The 19,961-nt window shown below is 38.8% G+C and overlaps 1 protein-coding gene across 6 annotated transcripts in view; it reads right to left on the bottom strand.

Moving 5' to 3' along the window:
* Rfx3 (regulatory factor X3) overlaps window positions 1-17,836 on the bottom strand; it is a 248,446-nt gene extending 230,610 nt beyond the window's left edge. For 3 of the 6 annotated variants that reach the window (XM_075973779.1, XM_075973777.1, XM_075973775.1), the window contains exon 1: window positions 17,258-17,836. The gene's annotated coding sequence lies outside the window, so the exon portion shown is untranslated. The remainder of the gene's footprint in view (window positions 1-17,257) is intronic. The other 3 variants (XM_075973781.1, XM_075973780.1, XM_075973776.1) reach the window with 1 other exon arrangement.
* Between the last annotated feature and the right edge of the window lie 2,125 nt (window positions 17,837-19,961).

The raw sequence follows: 19,961 nt of genomic DNA on the forward strand, positions 1-19,961 counted from the left end.
AAATGCCATTTGAAAAGACAGAAAGAGACTTAAAGTCAATTCAAATCTACTGTTAACTAAGTGGTATTGTATTTAACAAAATGTCAAAAATTTATTCATTTATGCCAAAAGTAAATATATGCAATGATTTATTTATCAGAAAAAAAGTAAATCTATGCAATGATATTCATAAAAATGTATTATTCTAATCATAATTAAATGTTTTGGATATAATAAGTGATGAAATAGTTGATTACAAATTACAATCTGAGGCTTAGCCAACAAATTAATGACTGGCTTCTTCTACTAGGAAAGAACACTACAGAATCAAACTTACAGAATTGAATATATAATCTTTGCCCTCAAGAAGCTTACAATTTGAAAATGTCAAATATTCATAAAACAAAACTATAAAACACAATTCCTAATTAGTACGCTGGAAAACAAGTTTGTTACAAGTGAGCCCATTAAGTTCGGGATCACTCTTAACCTTCCATAAGAAAAATGCATTAGGGAGCAAAATGCATTCTAGAAAAGATGAAGACTGAGACAAAGTGTTAAAGAGAACAGAATTAGCAGAACACCGTTCAGGAAACCATGCAGGGCAGGGACAGCAACTCTCCCTTACTTGCTCACTTCCATGTCAAGCACAGTGATTTTATTTGCATCATATAATGGGGCCCCCTAAACAATCTTTCAAGGCAGAACTGTCAGTTCTATCTCAGACATGAAGAAGTCTGCCAAGGGTTGTCGTCAGTAGTGGGACCTGGAATTCTAACGCGGGTGTGTTCGTTTCAAGATTCATGTTCCTAATCAGCTCCTAGTACAGCTGAGCCAGGCTGGCTGGAGAAAGGGCACTGCAGAGAGAGTGGTAAAGTGTGAGCATGAACGCATGGGAGACACTATCTCCACATGGCCAAAGCTAAGCAGTTCTGAAGCACAATGTAGAATGGAATAAATGCTTTGTAATTATTCTGGTAAATAGGAAAGGAGGAATCATCAAAACAGTGGTTCTCAATCTGTTTCATGTCATGACCCCTGTGGGGTCGCATATCAGATATGCTATAGATAGATATTTACATTACAATTCATAGCAGCAGCAAAATTACAATGAAATGAACTTTATGGTTGGGGGACATCACTGTTTTAAAGGACTGCAGCATTGGAAAGGTTGAGAACCACTGACTTAAAAGATTCTGACCCAGAGAAATATAAAACTGTAAGTTATATTTTAAAATAAAGAAAAACTGCCCGGCGATGGTAGTGCATGCCTTTAATCCCAGCACTCAGGAATCAGAGGCAGGAGGATTTCTTTGAGTTTGAGGCCAGCATGGTGTACAAAATGAGTTCCAGGACAACCAGAACTGAGAAGCCCTGTCTCGAAAAAAAAAAAAAGAAAAAGAAAAAGAAAAAAGAAAAACTGTTAACTGTTAGAAGAAACATTAATATAAATACTCAGGTTCTAAATTCATGATATAAGAGCACATTTCCTGTTTTAAACTCTCCCCCTGTATACACAATAGACTCAACAGTTTAGTCCCAACTCTTAGTAACTTACTCTTTATGTTCAGGCTTTAATTCACTGCCTGAAAGGATCTGGCCCTCTTTTCATCTGAGTTATATTTCTAATTTCCACCGTATGGACCAGTAAATACACTATCAATGAAGACACATTTAAATGTAAACATAAACTATTCTGATCACTTTCCACAAAACAAGATCATCAGTTAAGCACAAATCAACACTGTGTGCTCTATTCTGAGTCCCACTTAATTCATATGAAATGGTACTGTTTTAAACCTCAGAGAGTAAGAACTGGGAACTTTCCAACAAAAATGCAAGAGCTCACTAATATTTCGTCATACCTTTGTTTACCATATCTCCCTTTTTATTGAAGGTGAGAATAAATCCAACGGGAACAGTTTTACAAGAAGGTCTGTCTATGGGGATTTACCTTGTTAAGAGCAAATGACAAATGGTTTTCCCCCATAGGAAACCTGCTCTTGCTTTATATAAATGTATCTTTCAGATTTGGTGCCACAAATTAGACTGCAGAGAAATCAGTTTGTGCTGGAGAGCTCACCTGTCAACTTTCTCGGTGAATCTGAGATGGAGTGTTCCATATAACTAACAGTACTAACACTCAAATTATGCACCTTTATCACAAAAAGGAAAGCAGATTCAGTTCAAGCTCGAGATCAAAGATTTACTACTAATTCTACAACAGGGAGGCAGGAGGAGTAATCCAAAGTCTTGGTAATTATTCCTGCCATACTAGTCTCATACTAGTAACTGGTAAACAAAGTATTCTTCCAAAACCTCAAGTTACAAAAGTAAATATGATAAAACACTATGGCTGAATACATTGGTCCCCACTGCTGTGGAGCTAGGGCAGTCTGTTCACAGGTGTATTCTCTTACTGTGCTCATTCATATCTAAAAGTACTGTGACACCTTTAAAACCAAGCCTGGCAAGTCTCAGCGTGTGTGAACTATATCAAGATTCAAATATATATATACCAATAAGTCAAAAAGTGTCACTTTGGCTTCACTATAGAGTAACCCACAAGAACAAGCATTTCCATTTTTTAAATTAACAAACTGATTTTCATACTAATCCTCAGAATGATTCAAATCAGAAGAGCTGGGGAGGGGGGTGGTAACTCAGTGGCAGAGAGGATGCAAAGTGGGTAAGATCCTACACTCCACTGCCATGTACAAAAGTGGAAATAAGCCCACCAAGCTTGAGAACTTCACACACAAAGAAAAATTACAAACAACAGGGACAATAATATAGTTTTCAATACTGTATTTTCATTTATTGTGCAACCTTAAAGGGGTTTTAAAGGATATAATTTACTTCCAAACAATCGCAAAACAAAACAACTAAATGATTCTTATACCCAAACTTACAATTGTACATTTTTTTAAAAGCACTCAAATTTAGAATGTAGATTTCTAAATATTTGGATTCTCCAGAAAAATAGGGAAATGAAAAATATAAAATACAAGTATAGAATTTTAAAAGCACCACACTTGTGGTGTTTGCCTGCAAGAAAAGTTTTACACTAGCTATATGAAATGTGTCAGAGCAAAGTGTATGAGGTTCATCGTAGAAGTCACTTACTCTTAGCTTTCTTACCTTTAAAGCATCTGGGAGGAGATAGGGAAGGGGTTCATACAGATAACCTTCAAAGTGCACATGAAATGTATGCACTCAGATTTTAAGATGAAGATATCCTAGCTATGTCTCTAGCAGAACTGGCATATGTATGTCATCTGAAAACACATGCAACTGTGTTAAGAGACACATTCACTGAGCAGTGGTGGTGCACACCTTTAATCCCAGTTCTCAGGAGGCAGAGGCAGGCAGATCTCTGTGAGCCCTAGGCCAGCCTGGTCTACAAGAGCTAGCTCCAAGACAGGTAGAACTGTTACACAGAGAAACCCTGTCTTGAAAAACGAGAGAGAGAGAGAGAGAGAGAGAGAGAGAGAGAGAGAGAGAGAGAGAGAGAGAGAGAGAAGGGAGGGAGGGAGGGAGGGAGGGAGGGAGGGAGGGAGGGAGGGGAGGGGAGGGGAGGGGAGGGGAGGGGAGGTGGGACTCAAGTTGAGCATAAAAGAAATAAGGCATTCATCATATGGCATTTGAGGTTCCAGACACAAAATCTATCAGGTTCTAAAGCACCCAAATGAATTTTTGACTAATGTTCCTCTTTATATATGAAAAGACAGGAATTCCTCCAAATTACAGCTGTTTAGTGTTAGGTGGTTACTCCAAAATAGAATAAATATCCATCAGTGTTATTCTCACGTTAGAAACACCTGCCTTTTAAATTATATCACATCCCAGTAGCAGTCATATTTAAAAGAGAGGATGGGAGAAACTTGTAAAGGTTAATCAGAATAAAGTTTCCTTCCTATTCTTTATTGATATTTCTGCAATGTAAAATAATAAAAACCAAATAAAATTATGCTTTCTGTACCTGGTTTCCAAATGCAGAGAAAGTTACTACAACTAATGCTTCTGTTGGCACTGCATTAGTTTCATAATGAAATCCTCTATAAATACCACATTAATTAACATTATAATCCATAATCAGTTGTTTTCTGGGTTATATTACACAAGGCAAATATTCTATCCATGAGTAGATAGAATATTTCTATCTCTAGCCCTAGCTATTTAAATTTTTCCTTATGGAAGTTTAGTTACTGGACAAGATCATGTAACACAACATAGCTTTAGTTATTTTGTATCACTGTTAGTTACTGGACAAGATCATGTAATAACAACGTAGCTTTAGTTATTTTCTATCACTGTACTACATAGCCTGGATACTTACTATATAATAAATATATTTTAAAAGATGCTACAAAATATTTTAAGTCATAGACATTTTCACTAAAACCTTTAGATCATAAAATTTTAGCAATTAAAGTTATTATGTAAGTTAAAATTATTCAATATGTCTATTTGATAATCTGATATAAAAATCAGTCTTAAATAAAGATTCATGTCTACATTTTGTATTGTTCATTCAAATGTCAATAATTACAATCTGTAACACATGTTATTCCATCACAGATTATATTCCAAAAGAAGGGTAATCTAGAGATGGGAAGTAGCTCTTTGTTTTTGCTCTAAACTTTTAACATGGAAAAAATGTTTCATTCATGACTATATTACCTCAGTCAAACAAAAACATATAAATGAATAAGTAAGCCTATGTATTATATGAAAATACTGAATACAGAAAACATCACTGTTTTGAACCATACCACTAAGAAGTACATCAGTTTCTAGATGTCCCTTCCTTCATGATGTACCACAAATGTACCCAGGATGGACTTAAAAACTTACTATGTAGCTGAGAATGACATCAAACTTCTGATCCTCCTGTCTCTGCCTCTCCAGTGCTAGGATTACAAGCACTTGCCAGCACCCATAAATAACACGGTGCTGGTGAAAGATCCCAGGGCTTTACACATGCTAGGCAAACACCCTACCAACTGACATCACAACCAAGCAACACATCTGTCTCAGCACGTTGAATATTCCAGAGAGCAGCTGCTCCTCTTCCCTTGACAACTTACAAATGGCTCTTAACTATTTAATTCAAACCTTCCCATAAACAAGTTGGAACAAGGGCAGATCAGATATGAACTCCATCACATCTGGAAGGTTTATCTCAAGACTTTTCTCTACCCTTAAAACATGGCCTTCTGTCCTTGGGCTCACTCCCTTTCCACTAAATCAAATTTCAAGTAGAGAAGCCTGGTATTACTAAACAAATTACTTAACCTAGCAGCTTAACAGCAAGCAACAACAAATTTTCTAATTTAATGTTCTTAGAAGAAGCAATATGAAGGTCAATCATGTTAAAATACTTTATCATTGTTTTAAAAATCCATTGAAATAGTTCTTAAATTGTAAATTTCTTCTAAGCATCAAAGAATAAGGAGGAGTTGGAGTTACTTTCAGTAACAAGTCTTTAAATTATCTACCTTTAATTTACTGAGCTCAAGTGAGCCACCCACCACAACCTCCAGGGTAGCTGGGACTACAGGCATGTACCAAGGCACACTATTATTGCATAGCTTTAATAACAGATAATATTAATTGTGAAGTCCATTGTGAAATGATAAGTACACAAGGTTCATTATACTCTTCTACTTGGGTATCTTTTACATATTCTGAAATATAAATAGTTTAAGTATATTTATAATACATATACAATACTGATGGGGGAGTGTCATATATCAATCTGTTGATTTCATTGGTTAAGCAATAAAGAAACTGCTAGGCCCATTGCATAGGCCCACCCTTAGGTGGGTGGAGTAAACAGAACAGAATGCCAGGAGGAAGAGGAAGTGAGGTCAGACTCCGCAGCTCTCCTCTCCTGAGCAGACACTTCAGAGAGACGCCATGCTACCTGCTCCAGGGAAGACGCACGCTATGAAGCTCCGACCTAGGATGGACTTAGGCTAGAATCTTCCCGGTAAGCGCACCTAGGGGCGCTACACAGATGATTAGAAATGGGCTAGATTAATATGTGAGAATTAACCTAGAAGAGGCTAGATAGAAATGGGCCAGAGCAGTGTTTAAATGAATACAGTGTCCGTGTAATTATTTCGGGGCATAAGCTAGCCGGGCAGGGCAGGCGGCTTGGGGTGTTGGGGACGCAGCCCTGCCGCCGCCCCTTATTACTACAAATTATATTCCCAAGTGCACAGTTTAATGTAAGATAATCAGAGATTCCAATTGGAGATGTGAATTTTGATTACTTTGTATACTAATATTGTATTTCTTTTATAATAATAAAAACAAGATGCTGATGCAACACCTTAAGTTGTTCTTTTTCTATACATAACTTTTAGAAATAGTTAAATTTTATACAACAAAAAATGAAGGTAACAAAGCCTTATTGTAAATATTTGTGAAAAAAATTTAAATGTGGTACCCCCCACACACAAAAAAAAAAAAAACCTCACAAAACCTAGGGACTCTCTTCCTCGCCTTCTCCTACTAGTTAAAATTCATAGTCTATATCTATAAACATATCTACCTATAGATATCTCATTTAACTGATTATTCCACTATTCTAAGTGATTTATTCACCTACCTTTGTTTAATCTTTAATTATAATTTTCCTACTAATTTCATCCATCTTTCATCACCTCCTACCATTTTTTATCCTGTCCATATGCCCAAGTATCATTCATCATTTTTGTAGCCTTCTATAATTTAAACAATAAAGCTATATTCATATAATTGGAGAAATGCAATTTTGTATCTAACATACTCCTTTATTGACTTTTCAAAATACATCTTAAAATCTAATAGAAATCTAGGCCAGTTCATAATTCCTAAATTAACCAAAATAATAATGGCACCAAATACTCAACTTACATAAATCCTTTATTAAACAACTGATAAAGATTAAAAACTTATATACTGAAATATCCAACTATGTCTTACATTCTGAGAGAATGTTTTACAATGAAACACCAGTGGCAGTATTAGGTTTGCTGTATATGGCAAGCTGGGAATCACATACAGCCCTCAAATGAACGACACCTCTTTTCCTCTCTGTATCGTAGTGCTTCCAATTACACAATCCCATTCCCACTTACTCTCATTTTCACTCCATTTCCTCAGACCAAAGTGGTGTTCTGAGCATGGGGTGCTGCCTACGGGCAATCATTTCAAAGGTTTTTAAATCCTAAGGTAAACTACAACTTCCAAAGTTTTCATATAATGTATCCAAGGGAAATTCTAGACAGCAATGGAAACTAACCTAAGCACAACTCTACAAAAAAGCTCACACTGTGTACGAAGGAAATCTTACTTTATTGCTATCTAGAGCTACAGGAAAAAAAGGGGAGTTGGGTATCAGGATCAAAACACTAGCCTCCTCTCACAAGTTACTGTGATCGTCATCTCCAGTCCCTGGTCACTTGCATTTCTTTAAACTCCAAATAAAATAAGACTGTTCATGCAATCTTAAAACTAATCAAAATATTCTCTTTCCAAATCAAAAACAAAAGAATCACACCCCACGTGGAGGGCAGCTGGCTTTGCTTGGAGATAAGACCACATTTATTGTAGTTACTCACTCAATATCATTTAAAAGTTTCAAAACTTGCACCACTCAGCAAACTTCCTAAGCACAGAATGGTGGGATGTTGATGCAGCACACACCGTTGAACCCTACTGTAACTGAAATGAACTGTACTTTCCATCCCTATCAACTCTGCACACGTACCCTTAGCCAATGGAGCCTCCAAGACTCACCACACAATGAGAAACACCGATAAAAACTGGTACCAACCTCACACAGAGGTCACCTGGAAAACTTAACATCTGCCCTAAATCCTCTGGCGTGACTCCAAAATGATGACGGTACATGGGGCAGTGAGGAGAAAACAATTGATGATGTTCTACAGCCCTCAACAAAATGTGTATTAAAACAACTTTCTCAATTTGCACAATATACACACTCATAAAATAAAGTATCTAAGCCAAATTCCATTTTACTCGCATCTTAAAAATGTAATTTTTTTAAAACAAGACATTTAAATGTCCTTTAGAGTTATGCAATATAATCACAAAATCAAAATTTATTTCATCCTTCATATATTAAATGTACATAAAATATATTCTCCACACCACATTAAAATATGTGCTGTAAGTATATTTAAAGTTTTAAAGGAGATTGCTATTATAATAGCTTTTTTATTAATAGCCCTATGGATGATACTTTATCAAAACTTGTTGTCAAGATATGCATCAGACAATCAGAAGCTAATAAGTAAAAGTCTAATGTTACAGACTCTTTGGCTCTTTGAAATGTTAGCACAAAAAGCTGGGTGCTGGAGGTGCATGCTTTTAATCCCAGCACCCAGGAAGCAGAGACAGGCAGATCTCTGTGAGTTCAAGGCCAGCCTGCTCTACAAGAGCTAGTTCCAGGGCAGGCTCCAAAGCAACAAAGAGAAACCCTGTCTGGAAAAATCAAAAATAAATAAATAAATGAATAAATAAATAAATAAATATAAAATAGTATAAAAAAGTCACCACAAATAGAAGCAGAAGAAAATGTTATATTGTGTTATTCAAAGATATATCCACAAATGCATCTATACAAAGTATAAGGAGCTAGATTAAGAAATCACTTGCCACTTGGAAACAGGTGTGATAGCACACCATACCTTTAATCCCAGAACTTGGAAGGCTGAGGTAGGATGTTCAAAAGTTCAATGCCAGCCTTCACTTAAAATGAATAAATGAATGAATGAATAAATAAATAAATACAAAGACAAAAACTAAAAAAAAAAAAATCACACGTGAACATTCCTAAAGCACAATGCTAGCTCTTGAAAAAGATTTTTTAGTCTAATAATGTACTAATGAATAGACATTTCAGATACTTTATCTTGAAAATAATAAAATAATTTAATGAAATAAACATTTTAGTAAAGTAATAAAATATTTATCCTTAAGAAGTCTATGTACTCTGTACAATAATACTGCAGCAGAAAAGGTATAAGATCCAGAAGAAATCATACTTCTTTGACCACTTCTTACTCCCATCTCCCCAAACTCTGTGCCCTTGCAACATCCACCCCAACCAGGACTTCACAATGTAGTAAAAAAAAAGGGGGGGGGGAATACACAAGTCACTGGTATTTAAAAGAAATGAGATATAGTCTCTAAATGTGCATGTGTCTTGTTCCCCTTCAGCACCCACTCCCATTCGTCCACAGTTACAGAATGAAAGGAAAGAGAATTTTCAAGACAGGCTCCCATTGTAGCCCTATCCCCCCAACTTCCAATCCTCCTACCTCAACTTCCTGGGGCTTTGGATTGCAGGCATGTGCCACTGTACACAGCTTGAAGAAGCCCAACAAGCAAAGAGTCTCTAAACTGATTTGGCACAGTAAAATAAACTGTACAAACACAGAGGGCAGAAAATCAGATCCACTGTAGGAATAATAGTTATGTGACATATACACAAATGTTAGCAAGCATACAAATCCAAATGAGAGCCAGAAACTTGAATCTGCTTATATTAACCAATTAAAATACCATTCAAAACAACGTTTAAATAATAAGAATTACAATCCCTATCTTTCACACACTTCCCTATATAAGCTGGTGAGAGTTGTGATACAGCAAAATATATGCTCTTTCCTAAGTACAAAAATGTTTCCTGCCTTAGCGCCTGCCTCTCCCCACACCCTCCCACCCTGTCCTCTGTCTATCCACACACTGGGGAAATTATGTCCTGTTTTAAATATCTCACTGGTGAGCAACAGGAGCCCCAACTGTCAGACACATGTCTGGCACACATACTTAGAGAAGCTAGTTCCAGCAGGAGCTCAAGCTGTGAGGCTCAGCTCACTCCCATGTGGGTGAGGAAATCAGAGCACTTGGCCACCAGTCTCTAAGGAAACCACCAAAATGGTAGAACTTTGAGACCTTGCCATAGGCATTGCATTATCACTGGGCTCTGGGTTTCCTTTGTTGCTCTCCTCAAAAAAAAAAAAAAAAAAGGGAAGTCTACAAGTAAGTAAAACGCTACATTTTCATTTCAAAACCTTAAGAGAAATAGCACACCAATTCCTGCTTCCATGTCACTGGCATACTCTGTCTTCCCTGGCTAATGCTGCCATGGATATATAGTTTGCAAAGGGTTTTAGAGATCACACAGTCTCACTGTTTATCTCACAGATGGAGAAACTGAGATCCACATATTTTATGTAACTAGCCTGCAGTTTCAATAAGCAACAAACTGGGTACTTTTGTCCTCTTCTTTATGCTACTCTGGCCACACTCTGAGCCCTTTGCTTCCTGGACTAGTAACCTTCTTTCCTTTCTTTTCTATCATTGCTGAATGTATCTGTCTTTCCTAGCTTTTATTCAGGCAGTTGCCTCACTGTTTTAATGTTCCTGGTTAAGTGTCTGTTATCCCTTACTTAGGTTTGCCTAAGCAGGAAATATAAGAACCCTTGGGAATCCCTGACCAGGCACTATAAAACAAAGGCAAGCAGTACTGACTGGCCATACCTGCTTCTATAAAAGAAAGAACACTGGAGTTAAGAGTCACCATAGGCATTGGCAACTGTGTAAACATATTAATTTTGGATTAGCCTGAACATTTAACCCTTAAGTACTTTGCCAAAGGACAACACATAACCAGAAGTAAAAAAATTCCCCCGCCCCCAAGACATTTGCTTCTCTGTATAGTTGCCCTGATTGTCCTGAACTAGATTTGTAGACCAGGCTGGGCTTGAACTCACACAGATTGGCCTGCCTCTGCCTCCCAAGTGCTTGGGATTAAAAGCATGTGCTACCAGGCCCAGGGCAAGAAGCCTTTTAAAGAGAAACAATACCCAGATTGCATCACTAGTAAATAATGTTACATTTCTGTTCAAGAAAGCAGACATTTTCAAGAAGAAACAGATGTATGGAAGGAATACAGTATATCCATTTAAGTCACATTTCCTAGCCTTCCTCCAGGCTCCTTTGAAAGTCTGTCACATCTGAACTGGGCACAGTGGCAAGGCACAGGTCATCGCCAAACCCAGAAAACTGAGGCAAGAGGATCATGAGTTTAAGGGTGGCCTGGACTACAAAGAGAATAAATAAATCATATTTCCAGTTTAAGATTAGTACTATTTAAATAACTCTAAAATGAGAAAAATACTTTATTACTAGTCAAATTGCCCAGAGAAGAGAAATACAGCTATTCAATATAACTACTGAACAGCCCCATTATATGTGGCAGCCAACTTGAAAATGTTATTTGAAACTTAACATCTAAAGAGACCAAAGATAGCATTTTATTGTGTAATAGTTCACATTTTAAGTTATCCTGTTATCCTGGGTTACGTTTCAAAGTTACTTCACTACATAAGTAGACTTAATAAATTATGCATCAGTGCTAAATAAATGTATCAGAGGTAACCTCATGTTTTCTCTCTAGTAATAGAGTTAAGCGGCACATTATAAGATTGTAGAATAACTGCTAATGAATTCCTGTTTTAAAACTGTCTAGACTATTTACTGTCAGTACATAATAAAGATTGCATGTAGCATAAAGTTGATGAAGAAAACTCCAGATATTTTCAAATATGGTAATATGTAATATGAAGATAAAATATAAATGGAACAATGAAATAAGCAATGAAAGACTAAGACATAATGAAATATTATATCATTAGTTCTACATAAAAATCTCTAGGCCAGAAAAAGTATATGAACAGAGTAAAAGGGGCCCATTATAGGCCTGGAGCAAAACTAAGACATAGATTTGAAATGAAAAAAAATGAAAAACTGATTATGAAATGGTAATCCATAACGGATGGCTTCAGATCTTTGTTTTAATTTTTCGAATTAAGAAAAGAGGATAATTATTTAATGACAGTAGATTAGTGGAGAAAATTTTCAAAACTCAAGTCCTTATGCCAAAGGAATAGTTAGATCAAGATGATTCTTAGGGAGCAAAAAGACTGGAAGAAATATCTTCTCAATATTTCCTAATTGAAATATCTAATAGACATTAAGTATGTTTTCTCAAACTAACCATTATCTTTGACACTGCACATATGTCAGTAGATCGTTTAAGTGAAAACAGCTAACTTGTCCAGAGCCACACAGTTAATGAGATTAACCAAACTTTGACTCTAAAGCCTGTGCATTTAGCCTAGAACACGGTGTCCCATCCATCTATTATTCCAATACAAGTTATTTCCTCAACTTTCATTACATATACTTTAATATAAAATATAAGAATTCAAATACAAAGGGTTTTAATATATCCACAAATATTAAAACCTCAGTTTTATAAAATGACAAACTACATAGACTGTATCTTAGAAAAATGACTAAACTATTGTAGTTTAAAGAAAAATTACTAAACTACTGTAGTAAGGCCATGTGGGGGGGGGGGGGGAATGCTACTCTCTTTTGAAGTTTTGGGATCAAGGTATTCCTCCACACAAATTGTTACAGCTTATAGTTTCTTTTCAAAAATATCACCATTAAATATCATAGCTGAGTTGGGGATAGAAGTGTATCATTACCTAGACTGAAGTTTGTACAATGTAACTATACTTTTCCAAGCTTTCTTGAAGAAAATACTACTGTTTTATAGATTGCCACTGAGTGTATACTGTGTAAAAGGATATTCAGTAAGGGAAGAAGCCACTCAAAAGATGGAAAATGACACTAAGAAAAATCTCAGGTGGGGGGATAGTTCAGCACTGAGAGCACTGTTGCTCTTGCTAAGAAAACAGGTTCAGTTTCCAGCAACCACATGTGGGTTCTCAACCATTCGTGACTCTAGTTCCAGGGCATAAGACTGAAATAGCCTCACAATATAACCAATGTAACAACTATAAGATTAAGTATTAACCTTAGACTGTGCCAAGACTGTGCTCTCAGAGATCATTTCCATAGCTCATTACCAGACCTGATGTGTTACACATACTCTCTCTGTTCAGGTTTCCCCAAAAAACTGCCAAGAAAAGCAGTGTATTAAACGTTAAACTTCATAAAAGTAAGCCAGATGCTTAAATGCATAAGTGGTTAAGATTTTCTTTACATAACTGTTCTAATCATTTCACATTTTAGTGAAAATAATCTTATACTGCAAACAGCACAGCACCCTCTGGTGTATCCATTATAAGATATATAAAATTTCCACAATAAAAGGATAAAATTATAAGTCAAAAATAAACTTAAGAGATCAATAGGGTGATACTTTCTGAATTTATTCCAGCACATATACTTAACATGTTTAAACAAAAAAATTTTCATTTTTAAAATAACACTATAAAATGTATAGCAATTCTGGTCAGAAAATTTGTTTCAGCTTTAATACTAAACCAACTAAAATAATATGTTTTCCGATATGTTAAATTAAGATAATGCTATCAATAAAATTTTTGAAGTAAGGAATGGCAAAATTTTATAAGTTAGGTAAGCTAAATCTCATTTTCCTCAAACCCACCTGTTTCTGCTGTAGATAAATTTGAGTTGACTATATAACTGTTGCTATATATATTTTCTGGACTCAAAGGCAGCTAATCATTAGTTACAAGGATGGAAAGATAGATGCAAATGAATCTACAATTTCTACAGTTTGAAAAGCTAGTGAGCTGGGTTACAAATCAGGAGCACTTCAAAGACCAGGAGTGCTCAACTTTCCATAGAAAAAGAACCCTCTCCCTATGAAATAATTAACTAAAGAGGCTATAACAAACTCAACATGATGCCACCTGCTTTGGACAGCCCTTTGTGACCCACTGCAAGTTCCAAAACAATGCAGGAAAAAGTGAGGCTGACACCTGTTTAAAGCAGCCATCTGTCTCTAACAAGTTAAATTTAGTCAAATCCACACTTAATCGTGCTTTTCCAAAATAAGGGAACACTATGCGCCTGTGAAGAGAAAAAGAATGTAAAATCTATTTTGTGATTGACAACTGGGAATACATACTTAAAGAGTTAAAGAGCTAAGGCACAAAATTAAGTAAGAGAAACTATGTTTAATGCAACTGCAAGTGAAATAAAGGCTATTTAACCAAATGCTCAGCATAAAAACAAACTAGCAAATTTCACAATTTAAAACCTGACTGACTTCTTTTTCTGTTTCTTGTAATAGAGTCTCCCTATAAGGATTGGAGTAATGCTACTGGAGTATTCAGGAAAAATGAACTCTTCCCACATATCTGATTCTATGAGCCATCCTTTTCAGCATGTGTGACCTGAAAATCTTTGCTTTTCAGTTTTTTTTTTAAAAAAAAGGGCCATGACTAAACTATTTAGAATTTTAAAAGATTGTTTGAGGAAAGTTAAAGAATATCTCACTATCTCACTTATAAACTCTAAGCCTTGTGAGAACCTTCACAGAATACGAGAGTATTTGAATATTGGATTAAAAATACAGTATTTTAGAAATTAGTTCTAAATACCTCATGCCAATAAAGCAGTGTGAAATGATTAAAAAGCTTATAGGAATGCATTCATTTATTATACATATATATGTATGTATATATATATATATATATATATATTTACTATGCCTAGTCCCTATATAGTTTAATAGAAGTTTATATGGACAAGGTGGAATTTAAAAAAGCCTAAGATAGGCATCATGGCACACCCTCAATCACAAATATTCAGTTACTCAAAATGTTACTCTTTAATATATTTAATTTTAAAGCACACAGATTTATTAGTCTAAAATACTGAAAACAAAGAATGCCGATGCAGAGTACAGTTCCTCCTAGGAAAAATAATATGGAAAAAATGAACTAAAAGGTATTTAACGATCAATTATTACAATTCCAAATTAATCCATAACACTAATTTTATTTTATCAGAAGCCAAAGCATCTGTAAAATCAACTCTTAGAACACAGATTTGTTTCAAATCCAATGTTAAATTCATTTTTAAATGAACTTGTGAACAGAAAATATATATATATATATAAATTTGGGGAAACTTGACAGATGTTTCATGAGTGAAATGTCTCTGAAACATTCTCGGACATCACAAGTAAAAATATTAAGCAAAGACATTTTAGCACAAACAATCTATTCAGCCAAAATGTATATAAATGGCATAAGATCTAAACTGTCCCAAGACAGCAAAACTCTTTTTAAGTTCAGAGCCAGGAGATTCACCATCCAAAAGTGTTCAGGCATTTGACACTCATGTGAACAGGGAAAAAAATAAAAAGAAAAGGAAAAGGAAGAAGAAATAAAGAAAAGGAAAGGAAAAAATACACGTTAGAATTTGAGATGTGCACTGAAGACAGGTTGGGGAAGGAATGTACCTATTGTGAGATCCAAACAGACTTCTTTCAGAATCTAATATCTCCTTCATTCAAAATAACAATCATACGGAAATGAATTAAAACGTAAGGTTTTTTCCAATCCCCCAACTCTTATTTTACAAAATATTAGCCTTAATGACATTATAATTACTCAACCTCTTCATTGACAATCTCAAGAATAATTAATACTGTCACATTATTCACAGGCTGTTCTGTCAGTTAAATCAATAAATGTTTGCTGTTAAAAGATTATTTAAATAAGCACTTTAAAATCTGAATTGGAATTTCATATGTGTAACTATAATAGTACATTTTATTTGTTTTAGTTCAGTCATTATCAATTTTTTGTTGTTGATAATCTACTAGATAATAAGCTGAAAATGAGCAAAATTAAAGGATCTTTAAAACCCGGTTAGCTCCAATCAAGAAGACACTACTTGAGAACTGGTATTCAAATATACAGGGGGCAACTATTTTCTCCAAAGAAATACTTTAAAAGGAAGTTTTTTTCTCCTGAGCAGGTTTAAATCATTGTCTAAAGAAAAGCAGAAAGTCAACAAAAAGACTATGTTAAGCACACACAAGCCTAGATCTTAACAGTCACAAAGAAAGTGAAATATACACACGTTTCAAGTTGAGAAGCTTCATACATTCTTTATGAACAACTTGACTTCAATTTCAACTCTCCAAGGGAAACGAACAGAGATGAAGATGGGAGAGAAAAAAAAACTCTCAAAGTATCATAACTGTCACAAATAGCGTTGTGAACTGAGTTCTCACAAAGCTTCCTTGTGTCCTTTTCCTGTTCATCACAGACAAAGTCTCAAAACCACAATGAAAATTGCTAACACTCTCCTGTGGGGAGGGAGGTGCATCAAAGTGAAACAGAACCTCAGGACTACCCCTCCCATCTCCACATGAAGGATAAAGCGCTGTCAGGAACCACTAACCCAAGTAGCACAGATGCCCTGCATCCGGTTTAAATCACAAGCGCGCGCGCACACGCACACATACACACATACATACACACACACACACACACACACACACACACACACACATATACAAACAAACACACACACGCCGAAAAGGAGGGGGAAGCGGGGAGAGAGAGACAGAGAGATAGAGCGAAAGGAGAGGGAAGAGAGACAGAGAGACTTAAAAAAAAATCTCAGAGCAGCAGAGGCCCCTGGTTTCAATGTGTGTGCAAAGGGGGAGGGGGGAGGGAAGACTGCCGAATGGATAGTAAGACTGTTTGCTGCACAAAGAAAAATACAGTTTTAAAAGAAAAAAAGAATCCTGTGAGACCAGTGATGGTCAAAGAAGTGCAGCCCGTTTAGCGGCGGGCAAAGAGGGGCAAAGACGAAGGGAGCGGGCTGCGGGAAAAGTTCACCGAGCTACGAGGATAAAAATAACAAAACCCCCAACAAGGCCCCGCAAGTGAACAACAACAACAGCACAGCACCTTTCGGGGTCCCCCCTGCTCACTGCTGTCTGTTTCGATCTGGACAAGCAGCGGCAGCCACCAGGCAGCTTTGGCAAAGCAGCGAAATTAAAGAAAGAGAGAGGGAGAAAGCAAGCCCCTTCTCTCCACCTGCCCCTCCTCCGGAGTGCCCGCAGACCCGGGGGGAACGCTCCGACACCCGCGACGGACAGCGGCGGCTTCCCAGCCTAGCCCGCTCTCTCGCTCGCTCGCCCCGCAGCCCCGGCTCCCGCTCCATCCCAGAGCGCCGAGGCCGGGCGGGCAGGCGCGCGGCGCCCACACCCCCGAGCCCGCCGCGCGCGGGTCCATTGTAAACAAGCCCCGGGGACCGAGCCCCTCCAGCGGCCGCAGCCGGTGTCAGGAGGGAGACCCCCGCACAGCCACGCTCGCTCGCACACACGAACACACGCACGGACACACACGCTCCCACACACATGTAGAGACCGAAGAATATTCACCTTGGCTGTGGATTATTGTGGTGTTGTTGGTGGGTGATGGAGATGGTGGTGGTGGGGAGGAGGAGGAGGAAGAGGAGGAGGAGGAGGAGAGGAGTAGTTGTTGTTGATGGGTAACAGTCGCCAGGACTACGGTGACTATGGCGCTTGATTCACAAGGCAACGGTTGCTATAACTCACAAAAGAGAGAGAGAGGGAGAGAGAGAGAGGGAGCGAGGGAGAGGGAGACACTCGCGCGGGGAGGGGCGGGGGAGGGAGGGAGGAGGGGAGAGGGCGGGCCCGAGAGCGCCGGAAGAAGCGGCTTCGGCGCCGTGACTGACAGCTCGGAGCCCGGGCGGGAGGCCGCGGTCGGGATTCCGACGTCGCTTCCCCGAGGTGCGCTTAGACTTGGCGGGCCCGCCCGGGGTCAGTGCGCGGCGGGCTGAAGGAACGGCACTGCGGACGCCGGGCGGCCGGGGCCGCTGAGGGCTACTGTCCGGGAAACAAGCCCCGCCTGCCTCCGCAGCCAGCCCCGAGCCCAGGAGCCCCGCAGCCCCGAGAGGGAAACCGCGAAGCCGAGGAGGGGGAGTGACGACGGCCCCGCACTGTGGGAGACGCGCGCTACTGCGGGGGCAGACCCCGCTTTCAAGAACAGGCTCCGCCCCTGGCGACGTCATTTCCGGGGCGTGCCCTAGGAAGGGCCCGGATGTGCTGCGCTCCTCCCCCTTAGTCCCCCCCACCCGCAATTTTTTTTTTCCTTTCCCTTCTCGCCATGCTCGCCGGTGGTGTTCCCCGGTCGTTTGTGCCTCGCGGGCGATCCCTTTCCCCAGGCTCTCTGCGGCCGGCGCGGGCCCCAAAGTCTCGGTCCTGCTCTCCCCTCCGTCGCCCGCGCCCTCGCCTCCCTGAGCCTCACGAGGCCGCAGCTCCGGGAGCGCGGGCGGCGGGGCGTGAGCGGTGCCTCGGCCGCCATCTTAGGGATCGAGAGCCAGGGCGCTCGAACCGTGGCCCGTCCGGCTCGGCGCAGCGGAGCCCTCCCTGTGGAACGGAGAGGCCACGGTATCACCCCCGCAGGACCCGGAGGAAGTGCTCACGAGAAGGGGATGTGTGCTTCCCAGGGATGAGGCTCCATGCAGGGTTGGGCTCGACCTTCCAGGGAAACGCTTGAGTAGTCCGTAAGGTGCTCGACCCCCCTTCAGAGTTGACGGCAGGGACTTGAGCTGGACCCTATTCCTGGTCTCCGGTTCCCCTACAGCCTAGGCTAGCCAAGGCTCTTGAGCTGTTTCTGGCCGGTTTTGAGACAGGCATGGCTTCCGTCCATGAAGAACATGATTAGCACAAAACCTGGTACCTCAAACTCCGGTTGATAAGGCACAGCGTCTAATACCTCCCGGTTCAAGCATATTCGTCCAATTCTCGCACTGGAGTTCAGCAGGCACGTGCCCCCGGGCTCGCCAATACCCCAAAGCTCCAACATTTGCGGCTAAGCAGCTTATCCAAGACAATAACATATTGGAAGTAGAGCCTTAAGAAGTCAGTTCTCCTCTTGAGGCTTAATTTTTGCACCTGCAAATAAGGGATTTGGGCCGGCATGAGTTCACTGTTAAAAAAAAACAAAACTGAGCTCTTTTTCTGTGTCCCGGACCTTGTGCTAAGTGTTTTACATACATTATCTCATTTAATCCTGACACCTGTTCTATCGGATATATAATATTCTCGTTTTAAGGAAAACAAGCCGTCATTTTATCTCGCCTCCGAGTGTGCCATGAAATACTAGGCAAAGACATCCTAGGAACAAACTATTAGAACAATAGATTTAAGAGTAATACTGAAGGCTTTGATAATTTCATAATGATTTGGAGTCTTGCTTGTAAGTTACAACACAGGAGCTAACAGTACAAACAAGCACGGGGCTAAAGTTACACGAAGTCCTGAGCCACTGTGGTGGTAGACAAAAATGACATCGTGGTGACTTAACAGCAGTTAAAACTCTTCCAATTTAAAATACTCCTTTTGCAGCGTTTACAGCTCAAGTCCTCCGCTATGAGGTTGGTTAGGACTGCTGGATGATCCGTAGCCCATTGTCTGTTAGGGCGCCTGTTTCCCCCACTCAGCTGTTGCTTCTTACTGCTGTCAGTGAGCGGAGTTCTATTATCCTCCCCACCCTTTTAATTTACTGCTTTTAATCTTCACGAAAGGAAACCACATAATGAAGCTTGTGCAAAACTGTCTCGAGGGTATAAATAGATACTTGGAGGCAGTGTCCTTTAGGGAAAGTGTGACCTTTGCGCTTAGAACATTGTTAACATCAGTTTCAAGCAACTGAGAGCCTTCTTTATTCTTGGTTTCTGGTACCATCTTTTTATGCTTTCAGATTGCGTACTTTTATTTATATGAATTGTTACAAAGTTAGGATATTTTTTTCTTTTATAATAATTGGAGGTATGTCTTCCAATTGTAGTAAGGTTAATATTTAATTTCAGTGTTACCTTTATACTAGTTCAAATAACCAAGCTACAATGCAAGCTATAGAATTCAAAACAGATTATTGTTTCTATAGCTTATGTATATACATGTAATGTATGATGTGTGTGTGTGTGTGTGTAAATACACACTAAGTAAACCCTTTGCTTCTCAATTGTCAGTTCTGACAAATTCTTTTCAGATCGTCTTTAAAGCTGTGCGGTTGTATCTTCATATGTATCATACATGTATTTCAGAAATAACTTGT

The sequence above is a fragment of the Microtus pennsylvanicus genome, chromosome 5, assembly GCF_037038515.1.
Source record: "Microtus pennsylvanicus isolate mMicPen1 chromosome 5, mMicPen1.hap1, whole genome shotgun sequence".
NCBI lineage: Eukaryota > Metazoa > Chordata > Mammalia > Rodentia > Cricetidae > Microtus > Microtus pennsylvanicus.